This window comes from Camellia sinensis, chromosome 15 (assembly GCF_055761805.1).
Source record: "Camellia sinensis isolate YWXY chromosome 15, ASM5576180v1, whole genome shotgun sequence".
Classification (NCBI taxonomy): domain Eukaryota; kingdom Viridiplantae; phylum Streptophyta; class Magnoliopsida; order Ericales; family Theaceae; genus Camellia; species Camellia sinensis.
Window position 1 is genome coordinate 116,385,900 of NC_138975.1, and position 27,040 is coordinate 116,412,939.

The 27,040-nt window shown below is 39.2% G+C and overlaps 1 non-coding gene across 1 annotated transcript in view; it reads left to right on the top strand.

Moving 5' to 3' along the window:
- The first annotated feature begins 13,358 nt into the window (after positions 1 to 13,358).
- LOC114294036 (uncharacterized) overlaps positions 13,359 to 27,040 on the top strand; it is a 174,069-nt gene continuing 160,387 nt past the window's right edge. The window contains exons 1-3 of the transcript XR_014356343.1: positions 13,359 to 13,432; positions 14,451 to 14,547; positions 16,806 to 16,932. This is a non-coding gene — a transcript (uncharacterized LOC114294036). The remainder of the gene's footprint in view (positions 13,433 to 14,450; positions 14,548 to 16,805; positions 16,933 to 27,040) is intronic.

Consider the following 27,040-nt stretch of genomic DNA (forward strand, 5'->3'; position numbering starts at 1 on the left):
GTAACTGTTTTTGATGCGGTGGTAGTGACCATGCCCACTTCAGAAGATCTTGCAGTTACATCACCACTGGTGGTCGCATTCGAACTACAGGAAAATGCCCTCCCGGGCTGCTCCTTCTCCTAGTCAATGAGGCCCTGCTTCATAGCGTCCTCAATCTGTACCCCAATCTCATGTAGATCTACAAAGATGGGGAGGAGCAAAACGATCATCTTCTGTATGAGCTTGGGCTGGAGGTTGCGCACAACCATCCGAATCTGATCTTTGTCAACAGGCCTGATGGTCATCATCGAGGCCTTAGCCCTCCACCGGGTTACAAAATCGGAGAAACTCTCCTTCAGCTCTTACCTAGTGGTCTCAAGATCACGGGTTGTAATCTCAATCTGCTTGTTATAGGAGTATTGAGCTATGAAGGCCTCAGCCATCTCCTCCCAATTTCTCTTGACGGAGTCCTCCAGTTTTGCATACCACATAGCCGCTACACTCGACAAGGTCCGGCCAAACAAGGAAAGCTTTTGTAATCTGGAGAGGCCCATCGGCCTTAGTATGTCTGAAAATAGCCGCAGATGCACCATAGGATCTCCAGACCCGTCAAAGCGGTCTATGTGTGGCATCTTAAATCGGTATGGCAGCGTCACGGCCGAGTCGGTGTACCCATCCTTAATATTTAGAATGGACTTCACACTTTGAGACTTCTTGAACAGCTTTTCAAGCTTGCTCACGTTCAATGCTATGGGGTCCACCTTGAACTCAAAGGGAGAATCCAGTAGGTTGGTCAGCGCTTTGGATAGCTAGGGGATGATCGGGGGCGGAGCCGGCCCTATTGGAATGTCCGTATCATCCTGGACGTTAACTGTCTCCCTGAGTATAGGAACTCTTGGTGGGGGAGGAGCCTGGTGTGAAGCATATACTCCAGTCTACTGCTGTAGCCTAATAATTACCTCTGCCTGTTGGGCCATGACCTCAGCCTGCTGTTTGGCAAATTCTGCTTGACGAGCAGCGTCCTGCTGCATGGTTTTCATACTCTCCTGGAGCTGACGCATCATCTCTTCCATTCCCGTCATACTGCCCTGATCTAACTGATCTATCGGTGTATCTGTTTTTGTGGTAAAAGCAGATATCTCAACCCAACTGCACACAGGTGAGATGGATAATGATTGCTTATCTGAAGACTGTTGAACTGATGATCTGTGCCTAACTGGCCTTTTTACCCTGCCTCTGGCAAAGGAACACTGATTTCCCTTGAACTGAATCTCTGACCTGACAAAGTCTATCAGCGCAAGTCCGATGAACCTCGGGGGATATTGGAGCCTTCTGAAGCTATGGTTCCAAGACTACCCTGCAAAAGAGAAAACAGGCAGCATCTCAGCCCAATTTCACTGGAATAGATGTGAGCATAGCTGAATGACTGCACTCTCTACTGAATTCTGCCCAAAATTGCGCCTGTAAATTGATACCCTCAAGTAAAACTGATTCCCCCAAAATACTGATGCCCTCAGGCCTGATACCCAGACTTGCAAACTGATACATGCATTCCTTGTAGAGGCCAACTCTAAAAGCACACAATCAAGCAAATTAGAGCCAAAACACCCCTATGGAGAGGTAAGGTTTCCCTGTCCTATTTTGTTAGGAGCTAGGGTTTCACTACGGACGCAGCGGTTTCAAACAACCTATAATCAGGTGAGCAACCTGTCCTAGTTTGGGATAGTCACTATGGATTCCGATATGCACTAGGTCGAATGGTCAAAAATGGTGCCCCGGTGAAAACCGGGATTTGTGTTCCCATTGTAGTAGAGCCCGTAACCAGTCAGCGTTATGGCACGCTTCTCAAAACAAGCCTCCGGCAAACCGTTCAGGAATAGTAGATGGAAAACACAGTGTCCTAGGCGCACCAATGCAAATGCAATGCAAAGAAACACATAAGTGTAATCAAAACAAGATATTATGAGTTCGAGTCAAGTTCTCTAAATCCCCAGCAGAGTCGCCAGAAACTGTAGACGCGCCCCAAACGTCCCGGGGAAATCCCGTTTTGTTTATTGGGCTCACTACAGTTCGGACTCAATGTCACGGTTCTTAATATGATCTCGCAAAGTGCAATACGAGATTGATAAATCACCAAAGAGTCCAAATCCGGCAAATCATTTTGAAAAATTAATTTTTAGAAAGAAGTGTCAAACATGGACTGCTTTGCCAGATACAGAGTCGCCACCTAAATATTTTATTTTGGGGGAATTTAGGAAACCCTAACTCGTGCCTAAGGCCACGTGTCCGTTATCACCAAAGTTGCCTCGGCTCAGGAACTTGGGTACGATTGGGGAAGGTCATACAATGAGCACCCCCGCTCGCCCGATAAAAAATCGGCCACTACTAAACATGATATCTTGTTTTTGAAAACATATGTGCTCTTATTCCGGTTTATTAGCCTAGAATTGCTGCGTGATGCGCACAACATACAAGTATAGACTGGATCGTCTAAGTTGGAACAAAATATCTTATGTTTATTTTTTAAAGCGGTTTTCTACTCACAAGTAGGCTAAAATGCGAATTTTGCCACCCTCAAGTGGGCTTAGAAAACATGGTCATTTGCCACTCTCAAGTGGGCTTAAAACTCGCAATCGATGAATTGTTCCAATTTAAATAATCCAACCTTCACCCACAGGCATTCAGGCAGGTATATCACATAAGCAGTTAACCTCATGGCAAGCATGCTATCATGGCAGTCACTCACACACATGCAAGGATGCTAAAACATAAACACTCACCGAGTACTCCAAGCCAAAACAGAAACTAGTTAGTAATCAATGCATGACCCTAGTTCATGTTAAGATGGCTAATGCAACACATGCAAAATGCAACTAAGATAGGCTCGGCTTTTCTAAGATGGCATATGAGATGCTACAGATAACATGTATTCAATTCGGAATTGAATACAATGCAGTTAGCATGATGCCCCGAGCCCAGTGCGTACAAGACAAATGAATGGATGCAAACATACGAGCATAAGGATGCTAATTGAAACATGCCCTAAAACTAACCATCGTAAGTTGGTAAATAAAATGGAGAAATAAATGGGGGTTGGAAGACATGCATCACACACACGCACACTTATTACAAAATTTGCCCTCTCGACGGAGGGTCCGAATAAATAATACAGAACCGACTAATTAACTAACTATTCTAGCTAATTAATTATTACACAACCAAAATTGAAACAAATATACATTCTAAGCTAACAAAACACTGAAATGGCCTCGTGACGAGGGATGCATGCACGCTCGAATCGCCTCGCTCGAAAATCCATCGCGATGCCCCAACTTGTCTCTATTTGCAACTGGTCCCAAAACACTGCACAAAGCTCCAGAAGGCTGAAACTCCACCCTAGGAATCTGTGGGAAGGCTGCCGACTAGCTATTGGCCTTGGAGACCACCTGCTGACCACTTTTTATGCTGAAAGCCAGAAAAAGTGGTCGGCCTGCCCTTCATCTGGTCGGCCGACCAGTTTTTGCTGCTGGTTTCTAGTTTGCTACAACAGGGAGCAAGACAGGGGCATGGCAAAGTATTTGCAGTATATGTGTGCACAACCACCCTCCCTATCATGTAATGAACTCAAGGGGGTGTGGTTCTCGACCCTTGGGCCACCAATCGCGCATTTCAATGCATGATGGCCGAGAGGCGAAGTTGCACAATTCAATATGGAAATGAATGCACAAGTAAACACATAATGCCTAAAACTCTATCATGGGTAATCAAGAGCGTCGGCGACCGGGAATTAAGGCACGTTTCATCACTTGAAGTATCTCGATTCCCGTGTTTGGACTAACACCTATTCCAAACACAATGCAAGCAACATGGCAAACATGCAATGTGACTACATGGCATACACAATGTTATGGACAATATGGCATACTCAATGTAATATGATCATGGCATGCTCAATGCAAACAATAACATAACATGCACAACGCATTATGACATGGCGTACACAATGCAACAATGGACTTAAACCAAGATGGATCGGCCTCAGCCATGCCCAACTCAGTGGCCATTAGGATGAAATGAAAGCACGAAATACAAAGCATGCATGCACAATGCATTGGCCAATATAAGAGGTCCAAGAGCACAACTCTCGAGAGTGCTCAAAGAGTGACAAATGTGCAAGTGTAAAGACACTAAGTGCACTGAAATTAAGTAAGAAGTGATGCCAAATCATTCAAACAAAGCAAGTAGAGCATGCAAGCGTCCTAAGGCATGAGAGCTATCAAAGAGGGCAACACATAAGGCGTGTAATGTATGGAAAATATGCATGAACTAAGCATGGACAGAGTTGAAATAGGTCTTAACAAAGACCAAAATGTGCTAAGATGAGGGCCCAAAGTCCTAGGCATGCAAGCATACACACTAAGGCATGAACTAGGCAACAATTCATAACCATCAAAGGCATTCAAAACATGAACGAAGTGAGAACATGGCAAGTCTATATGTTCTGAAATGTGATGTTAAGTGATGCCGAGTCAAGTACACAACACAAATAAAGCATGCAATGGTGCTCAAAGCTTGAGGCAAGCAAGCATTTACACTACAAGTATACAAAACATGAAGCATGTGATTAAGGCAACCAAAAATAGTCCTAGTACATGTTAATATGAGACTAAAACATGCATGGATGGAAGCCAAAATGTGCTATCATGAGGGGCATGAGGCATAATGCATACAAGGCAAATAAGGTGGATTACACTACACCTATTAGGACCAAGCATGGGATGACTCAACCAACAAAAATCAGAGTTATATAATGGCAAAATGACCCCAAATAAGCACTGAAATGATGGCTCACAAGCAAAGGCATGAATGCATACACAATGGCTCATGTTAAGGCATAAAGGGGGAACCCTCCAACGCATTGATTGAGTGACAAATGCAAGTGCACGACCATGAAACATGGACTGAAATAGCATAACTAATGATGCCAAATCATTGAAATGAGCCAAGTAATGCATGCTAGTGAACGCGATGCACAAAGCAAACAAGCTAGGTTGAACCAAAGCTATATAAAGCAAGTCATGGATGACCAAGACGACCAAAATCAGACCTTAAACATGGAAAAACATGAAAAAGTCTTCTTGAAGCCAAGCCAAAAGCATGCTAAAAAGACATGTGCCAACATGATGCATGTTAGGCTATCTCATGGGATTGCATGGCAAGTGTATGGAGCATGCAAAGGCCAACCGAACCGAACCAAACCAAAACAGAGTCATGACATGGTAAAACACCACCAAAAACATGCTAAAATGGGAAGAAAACAAGCTAGAATGACATGTCAAGGCATGAAGCATATAAAGCTAGTTTAAGGGATTTACACTACAAGCATGCATGGCAAGCATCTTTCGACCAAGAGGCCACAAAACAGAGCTAAGGCAGCCCAAAATATGAACAAAACTAGATTAGAGCATGGCCAAAATATGCTAGAATAGAGGGCCAAAACATCATGCATTCTAAGCTAGTGAACATGATTTACACTACAAGCATATGAAGCATGTGACAGGCTACCAAACCAGCCAAAAATAGAGTCATGGAACGCCAAATGATGGCCAAAAACCCACTGAAATATGACCAATACATGCAAGAATGACATGCCACTTTGATAAGCCACAAAAGGGATTACTCTACACATGCAAGAGGCAAACCCAAGGTGACCAAACCAGCCATAGAGAGAGTCTAGTCAGGCCCTAAAAGTCACCAAAAAGTGCCTGAATCGAGCCTTGAAAGTACAAAAACATATGCTCCTTTGATAGGCCAAAAATACAAGCAAACAAGACCAAAAGATAGAGGGTCTCCCCTCTCTGATTTAGGCCCTCAAAACCACATGCCAACCACTGAAAATCCACTGGATTTTAGTGGCTAAAAGGCCAAGCAAAGATTGACTCAAAGGCCTTATGGCATGGCTCAAAACAAGGCTAAATAGAGCATGCAAGAGGGTAGATGACTTCCAACACCAAAAGAGCCTTAAACAAACATGAAAATGACTTAAATATGAACCTTTTTTCAGTTGACAACAAAGCTCAAATAAGCATGCAAATGAGGCTAAGAGAAGGATCAAAATAATGCTTAAAAGAGGGAAAAGTGATTACCCTTGAAGCTCAACAAAATCAGTAAGTTTTTGGACCAAAAACCAACTCTTCAACCTCCAAAAATATCCTCTAAGAACCTCAGATCAATGGTGGAGGTGTATGGCTATGAGGTATGGTGCAATAGGTCAAGAATAACACACTTTTGCACCCAAAATGTAGAGATATAGAGAGAGAGATATATATATTTTTGCCTTAGCAAATTTCAGAACCTCTGGAATGGAGAGGGAGGGCCTCTCTTATAGAAAAAACCAAGAGTTCAAAGGGTTTAAGCTTCTTGGAGAAGCTAGAACTTGGATGCAATCCCTCCATACACGTGTATGGAGGATACAGTCTGTGCCCTCCAGCTGGCATAACTGGTATCCATTCAGTCAAACAAAATTGGAGGAAACCTGCAGACCAGAAAAGGTGGTCGGCCCACTACTTTTTCTAGTCAGCCGACCACTTTTTCTTGTTTTCCAAAAAAAAATGGTCGGCCAGGGTATTTGGTGGTCTCTACACTGAAAGAAAGCCAGTGGTGTAGTGGCCCAAAGACCAGTAAATGTGGCCCAAAGGCCAAAAAAACCAATTTCCCGACCAGAAAAGTGGCTGGCAGGGAGAGAAGTGGTCCCCAAGGGTAAAAGCTGGTTTGCAAGGGGAATTGGTGGTCTCCACACTGAAAGAAAGCCAGTAGTGTGGTGGGAGACCAGCAAATGTGGCCCAAAGACCAGGAAAACTTGTTTCCCGACCAGAAAACGGACTGGCGGGAAGAAAAGTGGTCTCCAAGGATAAATGCTAGTTTCCAGGGGTAATTGGTGGTCTCCACACTGAAAGCAAGCCAGTGGTGTGGTGGGAGACCAGCAAATGTGGCCCAAAGACCAAGAAAACCAGTTTCTCGACCAAAAAACCGACTGACGGGAAGAAAAGTGGTCTCCAAGGAGAAAAACTAGTCTCCAAGGAGAAAAAGTGGTCTCCCACCTTTGTACCACTTCCCAAACATGAAAAGCAAGGTTCGTGCCAAAAACGAACCAACATGGATGCAAAACGAGAGTTCGAGAGGCAAAACGTGCAGCCAGGACCCCCGAAAACTGGCTGTTGAGCACAAAAAGCGGCGTACGACCACAAAAGTGGTCTCCCGGATCATAGTGTCCCTCTAGATAGAAGAAACAAGGTGTGTTCCAAAAACTGTGCCAAACGGAGAATGTTAAGCGGTCCCGAGCTAAAGCATGCGACCGACGGCTCTGAAAATTGAATACTAGTCTCCGAATGGGAACAGTGGCCTACGACCACGAAAAGTAGTCTATGACCACTGAGAGATGGTCTACAAGACCTCTCCCTCCTTCTGGGAAGAGTAAACAAGACTTAGTTCGCAGACCGAGTCAAAGTACAAAGAGTCCCGAGGTTCGGAGGTAAGGCTCTCAGTCAGGAACTCCGAAACCTCAAAACAAGCACAACATGCGAAATCACCGAGCGCTCAATCAGTGACATCTGAGTCTTAAGGTCGGTCAAAAATGGGGTGTCTACAAGTGCCAAGTCTAGGTTCGGGAAAGGGTAAGCGGAGGGATGTCACTTGTTTCAAATGTGGTCAGCTGGGCCACAAGTCTCCGGCTTGCCCACGAAGGAAGAGGGCATGGTTGGCAGTTCGACCAGTAGTTGCACCACCAGAATCATCTAGCCAACCAGGTTTTGGATCGATCGAATGCTCGTTAGGAAAGCTATCGTTAGGGTTCCCATCAGTTCAGACTTTGAACCAGTTACGTACTTGGGAACCGCTTACTTGTTGCGTGTGTAATCAGCCAGGCCATTTCAAACATTTCTGTACCCAGCCAAGGGCTTTTTTGGGAGTTTTTCAACCTAGTCGGGTTCAACTTTATTTGACTGGGCATGGGCAATATCGTTACGAGGAACAAACAGGCCAGATTTCGAGGGCCTCGAGGGAGTCGAGTTCTCAAGCCCCAATTGGGGAAATATGCTGTTGTTCCAGGTGTGGCCAGTTGGGGCATATCAGTAGTTCTTGTCCGTGGCTTGTAAGCTCGTAGGATATCTTGGGTTTGAGAATGACCAACTTTAGCGGTCCAGTGAGGGACGGTAACGGTGGTAACACCGATAGGATGGTTTTGTTTTGGCTAATCTGTTTTGTAATCGATGAATTATCGTTTTGTAATCATTGGGTTTTGTTGTGTAACCAATGTGTTTTGGGAATGTTGGAACATCAAAGTTGCTTGTTTATATATATATGCCTTTGTTTGTTAATTTCCATGGATTGGGCAGATTGGAGCATGTGGTGGCTCTAAAGTTTTATTAATGCAATAAGTTGTTGTGAAACAGAAAAATTTTTGTAATAATGCATTTGTATGCGTGTGATTTGGTAAAAAAAAAAATTGAGGGCTGGTGAGCCATGTTTTTTTTTTTTTCAAATTTGGAAGAATTATTGAGGGATGCATATCCTGGTCAGGACTACTATGGGGCGAGAACAGTTATACTTGCCGGGTGTGCGGAATTTCATGAGTGTTACCTGTTCGATCCTATGGTAGAAATTTTGGTCTATTGTCGTGAGAAGTTCTCTAGAGGATGTGAAGTGTGCGATTAACACTAGGTTTTGTATATTTAACCTGATGTTTTACGGAGGCATAGCACATAATTTCGTTAGGAATAGACTTATACCTTCGTGGTAGGTAACGTTGCCGAATCTACATACGTTCTGATTGGTTATTTTATTTGAGGGAGTGTTAATCCCTTATTAAGATTGTGGTTGTTGGCATCGGGGAGTGATGTGTTGTGAGCAGCTGGTGTGATATCTCGAGCAGTAGTATAATGGATGTTCTCTAAGTTTTAGGATTCTTTTACTGTGTTTGAATGCGTTAGGTGTGTACCTTAATACTGGTTAGGTTAGGAGATGCGGTCAGTAGGGTTGGTTGGGTGTATAACCCATGGTTAGGGTGTGACCCGTGAGTAGAGTCACAGTGGTATGGTCTTTGCGGATGAAGGTTTGGGATAATAGCAAGGAGGGTGAGGACTTTTACTCTTCTGGAGAGTTAGGATGGTGAGTCTTTGAAAGCCTTGTCGGCGACATGCGATTGTGCCAGGGTTTGGTTCAAGGCAGTTGTTCAGTAGTAGTAATGACTAGTTGTTTGGCACGGAGACTTAGAGTCTTGAGTGTACTCTCGGGACGAGTGACAAATAGGATGCGGAATAAAAAGTGGACCCTGTGGATCATTGGGGGATGAAGATACTATGGTTGCTTGTGTTCGGCTCGAACGGTTACGTAGTGATGATAAGTGTCGTGGCGTGGTAAACCCTTGTTAGCTAATTCGGTACGAGGAAACAAGTATGCAAATTTTGTTCTTATGAGTTCGGTCGAGGTGGCGAGTGAAATCTCTGAATGAGGGATTCCATATGGGTGTAAGATAGCTTGCATTAAGTGAGAAGGTTTTGCCTAGTACGGTGCGTGACAGTGTGCGGTTCGTATGTTGTTATTAGATGATGTGTTGAAGGGGATCGATCTTAGGGAAACCCCAGGAGAATGCCTTGGTAAGGCGATAGTGTGGTTACTGATAGAATCGAGTGGTTTGATGTTTGGTAAAGTTGGGTCACTTGGGTGTAGGTGTCGTGGGGTAACTTTGAAGAATCCGGGGCAATCTATTAGACCTAGGAGGTTGTGTAATCAATCGGCGTCTTGATGTTTGATGTAACCTTCACACGGACAGTTAGAAAGTTATTTTGAGTTGTGGTAATCGGTTTGGAAGTTTGGTTGAGAACTTCAACCCTTTGAGCGCTTCGCGCCATTTTTGTGATTGGGGGGTGTGCAATTTCACCCTTTGTGTTGTTGCGTGGTTGGAAATTTCAAAATTTATCGGGGTCCCTAGCATGAAAGTTTTGTTTTTTAGTATTGTGCCATCACCGTGAGTGTGACGGGTTTTGTGGGATGACTATGTTGTGATTCACTGGAGGGACATTGAGTACTCTTCATAAATAAAAATGATTTTGGGTCGAAACGTGAATTTGCGATCCTTATTCTTCGGGAAAATAATTTGAAAAATCTCTGAGTTCGGCTGTGGCCAGTTGTAAATGACGTGTTTAAGTGGCGGCGGTATAAGTCTGAACACTTTTTGGGAAAAACCAAGTGTTTTGAAACAAATGGAATAAATAAAACAATTTCTTTAACCTGGACGGAGTATCTTATGAGAAGTTAGAATTGACCTAGTCTGAGTTGCTGGTTACATGTTGTGTGTCTTTGGCAAGAACTCGAAATTTTGGGGCATGAACGTGCCATAATGTTATTCTTTACCTGTGCTCCGTCTTGCATTCTCGTTTTGTGAAAGTTGACCGAAAGCCTTGTGTATGAATGATTTCATGTTTCCTATGTTGGGGGTATTAAGCACTCAATACTGGTTAGGGTATTGTCGGTAGTCGAGACGTGGTGGATGTCTCAGAACACTGTAGTGGTTGAATGTGTCGTACTGTTATCATTGTTATCGAGTCTTGCAGAGCAGGACTTTTTCATTAATTAAGGTGTTGTGGAAACATCACGGGGTTGACGAAGCCACTTGCGAACGTGAGTTGGATGTCCCTGAGAAATATCCTGACTTGTTTGTTAATGTTTAACCATGTATTGGAAACTTTGTTTTGTTGATAAACTCTAAGAACATTGTATATGTTTTGGTTTATGGAAGTATGGTAATTGTTGAATACACCTCGGAAATGGAAGTTTAAGTTTAACATTGTATATGTTGAATGTGTTGTAGAAATGCAAATATATTATTAACATTGAATATGTTATGGAATTGTGAAGCATGTGTATTGGGACTTGTTGAATTTCAAAGAATTGCATGTTGATAATGCATGTTGTGTCATGTTGTAAATTGCCTCTTGAAAAGAGATGGGATGGCCGGTAATGGGTCAGGATGTTGAATATTGAATTGTAATATTGTTGAGAATTGAAAAATCACAATTTTGAAAATTATAACTAATTTCGGGGACGAAATTTCCTAAGGTGGGGAGGTTGTAGCACTTGTACCTTTTAAAGCTTTTGGTAAATGTATTTGGACCCTTTATTCTATTTTGGGAACCTTTGATGTTGTTGTACTTTAGTTTTGGAGGAGTACAAATTGATTTAAACTTGTTGAGTTTGGTTGTTCGCATTTATTCTTGTCAAAAGTTCCTTGGAGACTTAGAAATTTCATTCTGGGGTCGACACCAGCCTTCCTAGGGTCGACCCTTACCTATTGATGAAGTTTTGGAAGTGTTACTGGAACATAGGGTAGACACCGGACTGGGAGAGGGTCGACCCTCTTCTGTCTGTGTGTTGGTTGCTGGAACATAGGGTAGACACCAGACTGGGAGAGGGTCGACCCTCTTCTGTCTGTGTGTTGGTTGCTGGAAGATAGTGTAAACACCAGTCTGGGGTGGTGTCGACACCTTCAGTGCAGTCAAAGCTTTCCCAGATTTTTTTTTCCCTCTTTGGTGTCGACACCACTGTTGCAAAGGTCGACACCTGCGACTTTTTCCCAGATTTTTCTACTGGTTTGGGCCTACTTTTTGGGGATATTTTGACTAGATATTTTGAGTTGACTTTGGGGCTTATATTTATTTTTGACCTAGTACTATATAAAGGCCCTCACTTGACCTTTTCTCTCACTTTTTCTTCCATTTTCTCTCTCTAAACCGTGAAACACCTTCTCTCTCTCTCTAGGCACTTTTCACTTAAAGATCCTTAGATCTACTTGTTTGAAGACCTCTACTCACCTTGCTCATTTGAGATAAAGTGTAGAGCTTGTCGAGGGCTTCCTTTTGATCTGAGCAAAGCTTGGTTTCTCCTTCGTCGACTGTTGGGTTTTTCTTCCTTCTTCCCCTTCTAAGCTTGAGGTAGGGATAACTACTCATACTTATGATCTTTGACATAAACTTGTAGTTATTTTGATTTAATGTTGTAGTTGGGAAAGTTTGGGAGTTAGGGTTTCAAACCTTTAAATGTGTAAAGAGGGGTTTTTGTTCCATTGAACTATGTATGTGTATTTGAGCCTTAAAATGAAGTTATTGAGGTCTATTGATGATATTTGGACCTTTGGGCCAATATTGAGAAAAATGGGAAAATACCTTAGTTGGGATTAATTGGGTCATTTGTGAAATTAATGACATTTATCATGAGTTAATGAAATTGGTTGGGAATAATGAAATTGAGAAGTTATGAGAATGAATGGTGAAGTTGGATTTATTAATCACTCACCTTTGAAATTGTTGATAATTTATCTGTTGACACATTTATTATCTGTTTGGAAATAATTGTTTTGGGCTATCGGTGGAGAATAGTCTTGATTGTTGTAGACATTGTATGATGATTACGGAAAACTGAAACTAATCACATTGAATATGTCATTGAATATGACGGTTGGAATAATACAGCAAATGTGTGTATTGATTGATCATTGTATATGATAAGTGTTTAAATACATTGTATATGTAATTTGTGTGGGAGGAGATAGGGGATGTACTCAATGGTTTGAGAGGAGATAGGGGATGGACTCTCAAACCTGTTTGGGAGGAGATAAGGGATGGACTCCACTGATACAGCAATTCTATGTATCACTTGAAGTATGGAAGTGTTTTAATGTGAGTTATATTTTCATGTGAATTGTGAAGTATGAAAGTGTTTTAATGTGAGTTATATTTTCATGTGAATTGTGAAGTATGGAAGTGTTTTAATATGAGTTATAATCTCATTGAATTGTTTGGCTAGGTTCTGAGCCATGTTTATGAATTGAATTGGTTAAGTAAAGGAAAGTGGAATGAAACATGGATATATTTGTCATGGAACTGGAACACGTTGTATGTTGGTTTATATGAGTTAAATATTTATCAAGTGCTAATGTTTTAATTATTGCTCATATTATGTTTAGCATATCTCTACTGGGCTTTGGCTCACCCTGAATGGGACATCATTTTCAGGTGCAGGTGATATGCCACCTCCAAGGATATAGCTTGGGAAGTTGTAGAAGCTAAAGGCTTACTTTGTGATCATTTTGTGTATTACATGTATATCAAGTCAGGGGCTTATTTTGTACAAAGAGTTAAAACTCTATTATTGTTGAACCCAAGTGTTGACTTGGAAAGTTGTAAGCCTATAGGGCATTTACTTTTGTCGTTAACATGTAATATCTCTTGTAAGAATACTCTAACGAATAGAAATGTGCTTTATTCTCTTATGTTTATGCATGGCTAGAATGTATGATTTATGGGTTTCTTTTGAGGGTGTTACACATGGAAAATACTAGAATGATTGAACTTGGAGAAGTTCAACTTGCTACTTACCTTGCTGAGAAGACATTTACAGGGTAGCCTTCCTTTCAAAATGGTAAATAGTTTATCAGATTTTTTAAATTTCAATTTTAGAATAATTACCAAGAAACTAAAAAAAAACTAGTACTCTTTGCCTCTATACACCTCCAAAATAGTTCATTAAGCAATCTTTGGGATTTTACAGCTCAAAATCTCACCAACAGATATTGATCTCGTAAGCTATGGATCAAATATTTGCTCTCTTTCATATAATTTACATGAATTATATGCAATGTGAATGATTAAGCACTGCAATTTAAATTTTAAAAAAACTGCAAATGGAACCGCAAAAAGATAGGACTTCATCCTGACATAAATGAACTGCACAAAGAATATACTGACTTAATTGTGCAGGCTTGGGATGTATAAGTATTTTTAGGGCCGAATTTGGGATGGTTAGATTAGGGCCGAGGTTGGGCGGGCCTTGGGGTAATGCATTTATTCTTACTATATAGTGGAAGCCTGACCCAACCCAGTCGATGCCCACCCCTAGTAGACAGTAAATCTGGATTTTATGACTGAAATGATTGTCACTTGATTTTCTCCCTAGTAAGAACTTTCTATCACTTTCTGGAATTTAGTCATGCTTTCAATTGAATAAATTATTTTATATTTTCTTGTTTGCCATTTATATATATTGTTTGATTATGCTTGTTAAAGAGTTTGGAGAACAACTATTATTGTTATAAGCACTTGACTTCTTCCCCTATTTTAACTTCATTTGATATGTACAGGATTGCCTTCACTCATTGCATTTCCCTCTGGATGTAACACTGCAAATTGTCTAATTATGTGAGTTTCCGCCTGAGGTTTAAATTTTGAAAGTTGCCCCTCATGCTGCATTGTGAGTTTTAAAGTCAACACACAAGCTTTATAACTTTGCACAGTTCTATTTATGCCCAATGCAATCTCTCTCTCTCTATATATATATATATATTATGGGATTTGTCTTATAATTTTCTACTTGATGGATTCTAAAGGAAATTTTAACATCATTTTGATTGTTTGATGTAGGTATGAGGGAGAGCTTTCTGTTGATGCTGTTACTAATTGGTTTGCAACCACGATCCTAAGTTTGCCTCGCATTCTATACTACTCAAAGGATTCATTGGTAATAAATACACTCTTTCCTGGGTCCATATACACATTTTGTTACGACTAAATTGTGATGTAGGATAGTTTAGGAAACTTGGATGATGCTGTCTACACTTGAATTTTTAGTAGTTTTAGGGCCAAGAAAGGTTGTGGGTTTAGAGTTCAATAAGGTTGGAGGGTTCTAGTGTTTGTGATCATAACAGATTATAATTATCCTGAATTTTGAAGTTAATTTGTGGAGAATAAGGTAGAAGGAATGAACTTTTGTTGGGAGCGATTGACTAGGCTTGCATGACGTTGTAATGCTGGAGTGGAATTTCATAGATTGATGCACTGAAAAAGCAATATGACAAGAAATCATTATTTAGTTAGGAGTCTTTTCTGATAATTAGCATTTGATCAATATCATGCAATATTCTCTTGAATTTAATATTTGCATAATCATGACTAAGTTCATTATTGGATGGGGACTCCAGCATTTTTTTTTTCTTTTCTCAACCCTTCTTTTTGTTTCACTTATGCTCTCTATTAAACTGATATTGGTTTGGGTAAGATGGGTAACAATTTGACCATGTTCTTTTCACTTAAAAAGAGGTGGTAAAAGAATTTTTTATGGCTAAATTACATTGACCACTCCTAAGGTTTGGCCATAATACTCTCATTGACCCTATCATATAAAAACTACATTGACCACCCTTGTCAGACTTTGTTGGAAACAATATTAACAGATGATGTCATTTTATTCTTTAAACTTTATGAATTAAAGCCCTTATTATTTCCTCCAATTTAGCACCCAAAACCTTTTTTTCTCAACATAATCATCACAACCCTCTTCTCCAAATGAAACCTGATGATTCACTTCCACCAACAGGTCCAAGACCCATATTTCTCCAGTAGCCTCTTTCCCTCCATCTTTTATCTCTCTCTTTGATTTTTGATAGATCCACCATAATATGAGCCATAATGAATCCCATGCCCTCCACCTTTGACAATGGTTATGGGGTTGCTGTGTCCAATTAATGTATATGTAGAGAGAGAAGTGGTGGTGATAGATGATCAGGCTTAGAGCGACACGTCACCATTTGGGCTAGTTATAACTTATATCAAGGGTATATGATGTCATCATATTTCATTTTTATCACCAACGGTCAGTTAGCAACAAGGGGAAATCTATTACATGATTTCCCAAATAGAGGAAGTTAGTGTGATTATTAATACCATAGGGTAGCAAGTGTATTGAAGCCAAACCTTTGGGGTGGACAGCATAATTTATCCTTAACCACTGGAGTTAGGCAGTTGCGAGAACTGGTTTGCATCATTAGGAGGTTATGGTTTGATTCCCTCCTTTCCTCAAATGTACCAGGAGAAAAAAAGAAAAAGAAAAAGAAAAAGAAAAAAAGCAGAGTAATTGATCCTCCTCTTTTTCATGTATGTTGAATTTACCATGCTCACAAAGCCATTAATTGGGGCAATTGTAAAAGGTTGGCAGACAAGTTTGAGAAAATCTGTTCAACTATGAAGGCTGCATCTCTGTGTGAATGATGGCAGACATTAGAGTTTTACCTAGTTTAGTCATTCCTACTTCTCAATTGTCAAGCTGCATGCTTGCCTGACCTAAATCACTAATGACTTTTGATATTCCTTTATCATTTTGCATAGTACTTTTAACTGAAACCAGTTTGCATTGGAGATAATAATGTTTCTCTTGCTTTCATGTTTTTTAATGGCCTTTTTATTAGAACTGATATGGAATTATATATTTATTCCAGCTACAAAGTTTTGTGGGAAAAAGCAATCCTCATAAGGTACAAATTATTTTCAGTTCCCATATATTGCAAATCAGTCTATTTTATTTACTGTGTGCTATTTAGTATTATTTTTCACTTTGATAATTTTGATTATAATTTATTGTCACACCAATAAAACTATTTAACAGTTGCTACTTGACCAAAAATTATGATCCAGTAATCTTCTTATGGACCCTTGAAACAAATAAGAGGAAGAAATGCTACGTGTAATCATGTCTTTAGTTCTTTTATTTCTTTCCGTGAAATCCAAGTTATATATTTTATTTTAGCTGACTGTGCTACCCATCCAAATTGATACTTTACAACATGATGATATGTAAGGCATGTGTTCCTTCTTTGATGACACTGCCACGCTCATTCTTGCACTGTTGGGTTTCAATACCATGGGTAGATTCATTTTTTTTTTATATTTAAATTTTTTATATCTATTATCATCCTTAATTGATTTTTCAATTCTGGATAACAGGTGAAAGTCATTTTCTTCTCAGAAACAGGGGAGCGTGCAGCTCCATTCGTGCATCAAGCTGCCCTAAATTATTTGCTTTCGCATTTGTGCCATGGCGAGAAGAGGAATCTTCCTTTTGGTGGAATGTGTACGTGTATTTTCTTTCTTTTCTTTTTTGGGAGAACGTATAGGAATGCTTTTTTTTCCCCCTTCCTTTTGTTTAAAAAAAGAAAAAGAAAGGGAAAGATTAATATCTTAAGTGTTCTTACAAGCTTCCTTCGAAATAATTTCCTAGTTTTGTGAATAATCTTGTCTTTTTTTTTTTTTTTTTTGATTGGCACCGGGTTGTCCGGATCAAAGCCCGACTAATCCCCAAATAATCTTGTCATTTAACCAACAATAAATCTTAGAATAGTATCGGAACTATTTTATATTATTCCTTTCTTCATTGAACAGAAGCAGTATCTTTATTCTTTCTTATATTGGCTTGAAGGATTGATGATAAATGGGGAATTCTTTTTGCAGCAAAGCCAGATTTTTTTGCAGTCACAACTATCTACTTCATGTTAACTTCTACTTTGATCTGGAAAGTTGTTATATCTTGGATAAGTGTAGTTATCAAATTTCTTTATTTATTGCAGTAGTAGGGGTAGAAAACGTCTGTCGTCATGTTACCCATGACAATAACAAAGTGTTATGTATGAACAAACAAAATCCTACTTATGTTATAATGGAAGAAGAATGACAAGCTCAAATTTGATAGTGAAAAATTTTTCTTGCCTCACATGGAAAGACTTCCACGAACTTTTTCTTTCAACGACATCTCTCTAAATTTCACTATGCAGTTGTATCCTTGAAGGGGATAACAATTTTCATTTCAGTAGTATATGAAATATAAGGCATTTGAATGTTCAGGATGTTTCCCTGTAGCGCTACCCAGCCTTTTATGTATTTTGAGCCAAGTCCCATCATAAGATCTGGGGTTTTGGAAGAGGCTAGACAGTTAGATCCAATATATCGATCAGAGTCCATGCTACACAGCTTTAAAGCTGTCAGGGTCGGATTATTCATATTTCAAATCCTTTGACAAATCTTGTGCAAACTTTTAAAATTTTCATTTCATTCTTTTGTTTTGTAATCTCAATTAGGATCACAAATGTTCTGTATCATTTCATGCTATTGTTGGCATCTCCTTAAATTTTTATGTGAAGATTAAGAAATCAACCTCCAAGCATATTTGTTTCTTCTATTTTGCTTTTGACTATTAAATTACAGAATAAGTTTTTAGATGAAAATCAAGTGAGGAAAATTCTTTTCATCAATGTTGTTGAATACATGTCATGTATTGTTATCTTACTTTTGTGTCTCGTGTCTCATGTCTCATGTCATATCATGTATAATAAAATACATTAACATATATGACTACAGATTGTGGGTAAGAGAAGTTAGAGGCGATTGGTCATTGACCTTTCAGAAGATGGAGGGCACTTAAATTGTAATAACCCTCACGCTATCCTAACCATACTCATATGAATTCATGTGATTCTGTCTTGTAAGCTTGCGTTTCAAGTCTTGTCCTTATTCGTTTAAGTGTTACAGCATGTTTTGTACCTTGCTTGGTGTGAGTTTAGCCGAGGTCGTCTCCAATCTAGAATATCTTGGAACCACTTTGTTTGACCTCCACCTTCGCCCTGACATATTGGCCGAGATGTCATTATCTAGGCTGAGGTGTTCATCACCAAGGCCGAGGTGTGTATCATCTAGGTTGAGATGTTACCTTTGCACCTAAGTGATCTTGTCCCGGAGTGGTATGACCTAGACCGAGGTGTAGCACATCTAGGCCAAGGTGTGGCACAGCTTAGTCAAGCGTTGTCCTTCCTAGCCGAGGTCATTGTTCCCTTACTTGCCAATGCCTTGCTCTTAGCCGAGATCATTGCCTACCGAAGTGCCCATGCCATCTTGCTTGTTGAACACACTTTGTCATAGTCTTGTCTTGTCACTCAGCCACCTTTTTGAGTAGCACCAACCAGCCGCTGCCACGTGCCCCTGTAGAGGGTTAAGTCAGCCAGCAGACCTAGAAATGTATCATTTTGCTATATGTCTTTGTTTGTGAGGAGAGAGAAGCTCTAGAAGAAGAAGAAGTTTAGAGTGAGAGAGTGGGCTTTCGAGCTTGATTCCTAGAGATCAAACCATTAGATTCGCGTATTGAGGTTAGATTCTTGATTTACTCTTGTCGTTCTTATTGATCATGTAGCCGCATTGCACAATCGAACCTGTTCTGCATGTCATGCATCAATTTAAAGTTGGTTTAGAAAGAGAAAATAGTATTCATGTGTTCTTGAAGAAAAAGTCTTGTTTGATCTGAAAGTTTGCATTAAGATTCATGTTTTTGTGTTTGTTCTCACAAGATCCTTGAATATGGGTACCCAGGTCCATGTTTTTGAACTCATAGTATGAAATCTCAGATTTTGTAATAGCAAATTATGATCTTTGCATTCATCTTCCTCATGTTCATGTTCTTCATGTTCATCATGTTCTTCAAGAGAGGGAAACCCAGATTTTTCCCGGCTTCATTCCTTTGAATGAGGCCATCGAGGCCACACCTCGGCAAGGGGGTGTGGAACCTCAGCCTAGACCTGGTAGTTGCCCAGCATGTTTTCCCGAGATAAAGAACTGTGTTTGTTTTGATTTGACTTAGTCTTGAGGAATGCCAAGATCATCTGCATGCATGTGAAACTTGTTTGAAAGTGCATTCAACAGACTTTGCCATGTGTTTGTAGGACTTGGACTTGCCTTGACCCCAACGTTTGAAGAACTAAGTGAGTGGTATTTTTAATAAAACTATGTTATAATGCTTTGATAAAAGTCTTGTTTTGCTTCGTTTTGAAAAGTATTTGTAAGCATCAATGGTTATTCCTAGTTGGAAAATATACGTACTATCTTGTTCTGATGACATTCTTGGAAAGTCCGTACGTGCTAAGGGACTACTAGCATTTGTAGCACAACCTTTGAAAGTCCTTACGTGCTGGAGGACTCTAAGCATTTGCAGCACAAAGTTTGGAAGTCCTTACGTGCTGGAGGACTCTAAGCATTTGCAGCACAAAGTTTGGAAGTCCGTACGTGCTAGGGGACTCTAAGCATTAGTAGCACAAGTCCTTAGTGTCAGGGGACTATAATGCAACGGCACCATTGAATTGAGATATCTCCCTTGTCTTGCCTTGTTTGCCACTGATGGTTTACCGCGTGGGTCTGTTTGCCGAGATGTCATCACTTGTATTATAATGATGTTAGTAAGCATCCTTTGAAACTTGACAAATTTGGAAGATGGACTTGGTTCATCCCTTGACTTGCACTAATTATGTTATGTATTGTTTGATAAAGATCTTGGATACCAGTCATGCAAACCCCTTTATTACTTATACCATTCACTGAGTATCCAAGCTCACCATCTCTATATGTATATGTAGGTGATGAGCAGGAAGGCGGTGACGCTTAGGTGTGATTCGCGAGCTTGTTTTGGGTTTTGTTATGTCGGCCTAACTTGTATTCACGTCAGCAGTCTTGAAGATTATGCTTCTCGACTTATAATACTTGTAATTTACACATGTCGGCTTGAGAAGCCTTTTGATCAAGATGTAATATGTATTTTGGTACTTCATTGTATTTGTATTCAAGTTGTAAAATTATGTAAAGTTGTATGCCATTCCATGTAACTTACGCACTGCTCTTATGGACCGCTTGTATTTTTAAATTATTGCTTCCGCACTTGTGAGCCCCATATATAAATTTATACTCTGATTCTGTGTTGATTTCGAAGGTTGGCCGTCGGTAATCCTGGATTACTGGCCATCACAGCACCAAACTACTAGGGGCGATTTGGGGTTGTGGCAGATTGGTATCAGAGCGCAAGTTTCTTATAGTGCACTATTCACACACTCGAGTCCTAAAGAGCATAGGATTTCCCTTAGAAAAATGTTAGGATCGCATCATATTGCTTGCTATTTGACAAGGTATGCATCATCTCGGCATGACCATTTGTTATTTGCATACATGATTCTTGGTTCAGTGTGTTTTAAGGTTGCATTTTGCCTACTCGTAACATCATGAGGAGAGGTAGACCACCAGTTGGCCGAGATCAATCGGAGGATAGACTGGACAGACTAGAAAGACTAGTTGAAGGTTTGACCCATGAGTTGAGGCAGATGAGGCAACAGAATGCAAGTGCTACATCTACCCAGGTTGAACAGACGGATGGCCGACACGCAGCTCCACCTCCTCCAGTGCCCCAAGTGCCTCCACAGCCAGCCTTGTATGGGAAAGGGACGATGACTTTGATTAAAGAGTTCAAGAAGATGAACCCACCGAGATTCTCAGGGGGCATAGAGCCGATGAAGGCCGAGGCGTGGGTTTTGGAAATGGAAAACCTGTTCGAGATCTTTACTAGCACCGACACTCAGAAGGTGACATTAGCAGCATTCACATTAGACGACGACGCTCGAAGGTGGTGGATGATGATCCGGGACGCTAATCCTGGTTTAACTTGGGCCAGATTTTTGGAACTGTTTTACAACAATCATTTTCCGCTTAGCGTTCGAGATCGCAAGACCACAGAGTTCCAGACTCTGACACAAGGCAACAGAACAGTGGCAGAGTACGACCGCGCCTTCACCGAATTGGCGAGATACGCGCCTCATATGGTCAGTGATGAGTATAGGAAAGCCAGGAAGTTTGAAAGTGGACTACGTGGACCAATCCAGGATTGGGTCAACATGCTCAATATGCCGACTTACGCCGAGGTGTTAGACAAGGCCATCTTGGCGGAAGCCAACTTAAACCGATGTCAAAGTTCAGGAGAGAGTCAGAGGAAGAGACAGAACTATGAAGGTCGTTGGATGCCGTTTAATGCCAAGAAGAAGGCGAATGTGGGCAGTTCCAGCAACTCAAATCGGGATGGTAATGCTAAGCCGACGTGTGCGAGTTGTGGGAAGCCGCATCTCGGGGTTTGTCGCTGGGCGACAGGAGCCTGCTTTGAATGTGGCGAGACAGGCCACCGCGTGAAAGACTGTCCAAAGGCAAGAGCTGATGATGGTAAGAAAAATGGGAGCACCTCGGGCTCTGCACAAGGAAGCAACGTCGGAAGGACGCAGATAAGACAGGGCAGAGTTTTTGCTCTAGTGCCAGGAGACACCCAGAATGCTGAAACGGTAGTGTCAGGTACACTCTCAATTTGCTCTCAAGTTGCATATGTCTTGATTGATTCGAGCTCTACACATTGATTTGTATCTGTTAAATTTGCCGAGAAGTTGAACAGACCGTTAGAACCCCTTGATTATGTGCTATCTGTATAGCTTTTAAGATGTACAAAAAAGTAGAGAGGTGATATGACTTAAAAAAGATAAAAATAAAAAAAATATGCTATTATAGGGGATGCCAAATAACCCCATTTGGTGACATCGTTGTTGTGGAGAGAATTTGGAGCTGGCCTGTCTAGCTCGAGACAGATAGCAATTAATAAAGGGGTTGTTGTTAGTGATATGTGAGGAGAGAGAGGGATCAAATCTTTTGGGACTTTTGGGCCTTATTTTAGTCTTGTATGACGTGGCTTGGGTCTTCCTTTCAAATGTTTGGGACCTTTTGCTTTCTTGGAGGGTAGCCAGAGTTGAAAAGAGAAAAAGGAGGCGATTGGCAGCTAGGACCTCCCATTTTATTTTGGAGCATCTGGATGGAGCTTAATAGAAGAAGTTTTGACGGTGTTAAGAGTCTTAAGGCTTTCATTTTTGTATTAAAGAGTAGAATTCTAACCATCTTTTACAATTCGATCTTGAGGGGTGTTGAGCCTTCATTGAATCCTTTTTTGAATTTTATTGACAATTTTGAATATATTGATGGATAGGAGTTGTTTTTTATTGGGATAGATTTACATATACATGTATAACACAAGCCCGATTATACATTCTAAGATTTTGTGAAACTAACTATAATACATTGGTTTATTCTCCGTTCCTTATTTTTAGAGCTTCCACAATTGAGAAGTGTGACGTCCATGGAGCTGGGTTGTGATGCCCATGGCTATTCTCATGCTGGAAATGAAACGGCAATTTGGTACTATGTTATTCTAGCAAGAAGATCAAGCCCAGAACTCAACAAAATGTGTGCAGTGAGTTTGTTTGCCCTACTTGTTATGTTAAAATAAATCCCCACTTGGTAGTTATTTCCTAGAAATGATTTAGCTACTTCGTTGGGAAATCATTGTCTAGTGATGCCAGCTGATTTTTCTAAACTTTAATGAAAAATCTTCATAAATTAAAATAGACAACTACCTAAGAAAGAATAAGAAAGGTAACTTAAGGAAAATAGTAGAGAAAGTGGTTAGAAAGAAAACACAGAATGTGAAAGAACTTTATTTGTTGAATCCTGGCAAAGATCCTGATGTTCATTTGAAGTTATGACACAAAAAGTGTACTCATTCAAAATTTGACCTTGAATATAGCAGAAAGATTCATGTATGCATGCCCAAATGCTAGTATATTCTTCTAGTTTACTAAATGGAGTACATTACTATGATAAAGACTGCGCAGGATCCAAGAAGCACTGTCCACATTTGATAACGATCAGCCGTCGTCACTAGCAGCTGTTGCACTGAAGGAAAAGCGGTTGACATTTACCTGGCTTGATGGGGAAGCCCAACAAGTAAGTGTCATCTTTTGTTTGTCTGGCATGTCAATGTTTTCCAAGTTTAGTTGTAGTTGAATTCACATTTGTAGTAATGGATTAATTAATTTGAGGGTCATGTATGTGATGCTGTATGTATGGTACTTGGTAGCAATTTATTCTGAAATTTAATCTCTTTGTCGAACTTAGTTGGGATCACTATTGGCATTGGAAGATTTTTTCCAAAGTGCCAGTATCTTAATCCAAATGATGGCCTAAGTTGGAAAAAGTGGTCAGTGATTATTGCTGTTATAAATTCTGACAGTGTTATACTGCCATAAAATGATGTGAAATTATTTACATTACAAATCATTCAATCTAATAGCAGGATAAATTCTGAAACATTAAATGCTAAAACCACATGTGACCTTTGGCCTGAAAATGCAGGGTATCAAAAAACATCGTCACAACTTCCTTATGCGCTATACTCTCGTGCTGTAAGCAACTGAGAATTTCTACTTGAAACTTATGTCCAAGAATCTGATTGCATTCATAAACCTTTTGACATCTGAATATGGTTTTTTGAGAAGATTATAGAGGCCTGTCACTGATTTGAAATTTTAGGATGTAATTCTCATTTTTATGGCTCTTCTTTTCCTTTCGTTAAAAAAAATTCTAGTACTTTTTGATAATCTTTCAAAATATGTGTTATTAATCTTAGAAAGTTATTGTATGATTTGAGCCACAAATCCTACAATATGTCATGTTTATACAAATATATTGTGTATTTAAAAGATGTATTGAGGCTAGCTTTGAGGCGAGGCTAAGGTAAAATGCATTGAGTTTTTTTAAATTATTTTTGGGCGAAACTCTCCAAAGACTTGCACATCACAGTTTGAGGCGTGCAACACATGTGCACCTTGTACTCATTTTGCAGATAAATATGAGGAGCTGTGTTACATGGACTCTTCTATTTCCCCCACAGTACCCATGTCCACTAGATATGACATTGGTAAGGGTGTGAAATATGTGTCCGACACTTGTACCCAATTTAGGCACTCAGATGCTTTAATTTATGACAATACATGAAGAAGAAGAAACTCACATTTGTTAGTAAAGTAATATTTTTAGCCTCTCACATGAATTAGATATAGAAATTTCATGTTTTTCCTATATCTTATTTAATTTCTAGTATATTTTTACACAATTTACCACATCTCATTCAAGAATATTATATGAAATATAATATATATGTGCATATAATGTGTCCTAGTACCCATATCCAATTTTGGATGCGTATCCCAAGATTTAAATTTATGAAGGTCTGACGCTTGGATACACACTTGCACCCGATACCCTTATCTCAGTCCCATGTAACAATACGTATATGGAGAGCTTGTCTTGGGTTGTTGTTAAGCTTATTATAATACCTAGTTGTTGTTGTTGTTTTTTTTATTTTTTTATTTTTTTTATTTTTTATTTTTTTCTAAGACCTAGATTTAAACAAAAAAAAATAAGAACCTCTTCTGTAACTATCATATTCCATGGAAAAAACCAAGAAAAGTATAAAGCAAAGACTCAAGTAAGAAATTCAATAGCTCAAACTAAGAATGTCAAGCTCATCTTCAATGAGGGCAAGTTTCCTATTCTGTAATGAAATGTTCAACGCCTTGAGGAGAAATGTATTTAAACATTTATATTTAATTTTGAATAAAATTAAAATTAATTTGTACTAATTGGATGTTGTTTTTTTATTTAGTTTTAAATAACTTTTTCTCACTAAATATAAAAATTTGAAATTTGAAATGCATATGTGTTGATGCCTTGAGATTTACGCATTCACATTTAAAGGCTTTGGTATATACATATTTAGTCGTGGCCCGTCTTCTGCAAAGCATGTACACCTCAATTGTTTGGTGCAGTAGATTATGTTCTCCATGTGAGACATGACCAATTAAAAGTATTCATCATTCATTGTTATCCTATTTGAGTTTTTTTTTTCGCTACAACGGAAAAAAAAATATCCTATTTGAGTTCAAAACCAACTTTTGGAACTCAAAATTGTTTTGTTTTTTGTCTTTAGCAATTTTTTTTCTTCATATTTTAGTTTTTATTTTTTATTTTTTTTAGATCTGCCAAATTAGACGCACTTAAAATTTAAAATATTTAAAAAAAAATCTAAAAAATGTTAAAAGACAATTTCATATTTTTTTTACAAATATTTTATTTTTTAAGTGCATCTAGATTAGGTGCATCTAAAAAGTAAAAAAATAAAATAAAATAAAATAAAATATGAAAAAAGTTCACTAAAGACTCCACCGCCCCCCCCCCCCCAAAAAAAAAAATTAGAAAAACAAAAGACTCAAAAGCTATTCATAAATTAAACCAAAGAAGGTGAAAGTTTTTCATTATCTTTGACAAAAAAATTGCACTTTTGTTGGTTGATTTTATTCTATGGATGGAGCTATATGTACAGGGAAATGTGATTCATCTCAAAGAATGAAATACAAAGAACTATAGGAAGTACATAGAATGAATTTCTGTGATCAAGCCATGTGTACAAAGAATGTGATTCCTCTCTAGCTATACAAATAATACTGTTCTGTAGGTCAAGCTATGTAGTGTAGGAAACAGAATGTGATTCCTCTCACAGAAGGTGTTATATAATAAAAATAAACTAAAGTTCACCGGGTTGCATATATGAGGCATGTTTTGCAAAGGTGAAAATTATTCATAAACTCCAATAGTAATTGTGTAAGACGTCATTGCAGGTGCATGCTACATATGATTAGAGGTTGTTTGCTTCTGCTTTATTCAGTTGAAGGAATGATCTTTCCATCTCTCCACTGTTATTCTTAGAACCATTTGTAGTTTTTTTTTTTTCTTTTTTATGTAGAAGTATGTGTGCTTACTATTATGGATTATAATATTTTAAGTAATAATGATCATGATGGACTAGTCTACACTGGAACATTTAATAAATGATCTTTTGCAACTGTAGTAGTCACTAAATTTCTCTTCTTCTCCGGTGATATTGTTTTTTCCACACTCAAACAAAGAACAGCTATGAAACATGTGGACCTAGGAGGGATATAATAGATATACCACAGTTAATTATTGTACGTTACAAAAGGAATGCTACAGAACATAGTATTAAAATTGAGGAACAAAAGCCAAAGAAAGTTCAGAGGTTTGGCCTTCTATCTATTGTGAGATGGATTTTACTACATGGTTTAATTATTGAGATATATTTCACTTTGTATTGAGCAGTTAACGCAAATGCAACATTCTTTGTGATTTAGTGTACCTTTTCACGTTGAGTTGTTTCTATTTATTTGGTTGCCAGATCATCAAGTGGATCTCTCAAATAATCGAAGATGGTGACTCTAGGGAGCTCCCTTTTTTGTAAGTTAGCATAGACAAACTTTTTTAGAATTAAGCTTCCTTTTGGTGCTTGAATGGATGAATTTGTGTATTTTGCTAAGGGGTTTAATTACCTTCACTCCACTATTGATACCTAAGAAGCACAAACATATGACATAACATTGACACACCGACACGCTGACATGTAAATTTTCAAAAAATGTAGGACACGACACGTTGGG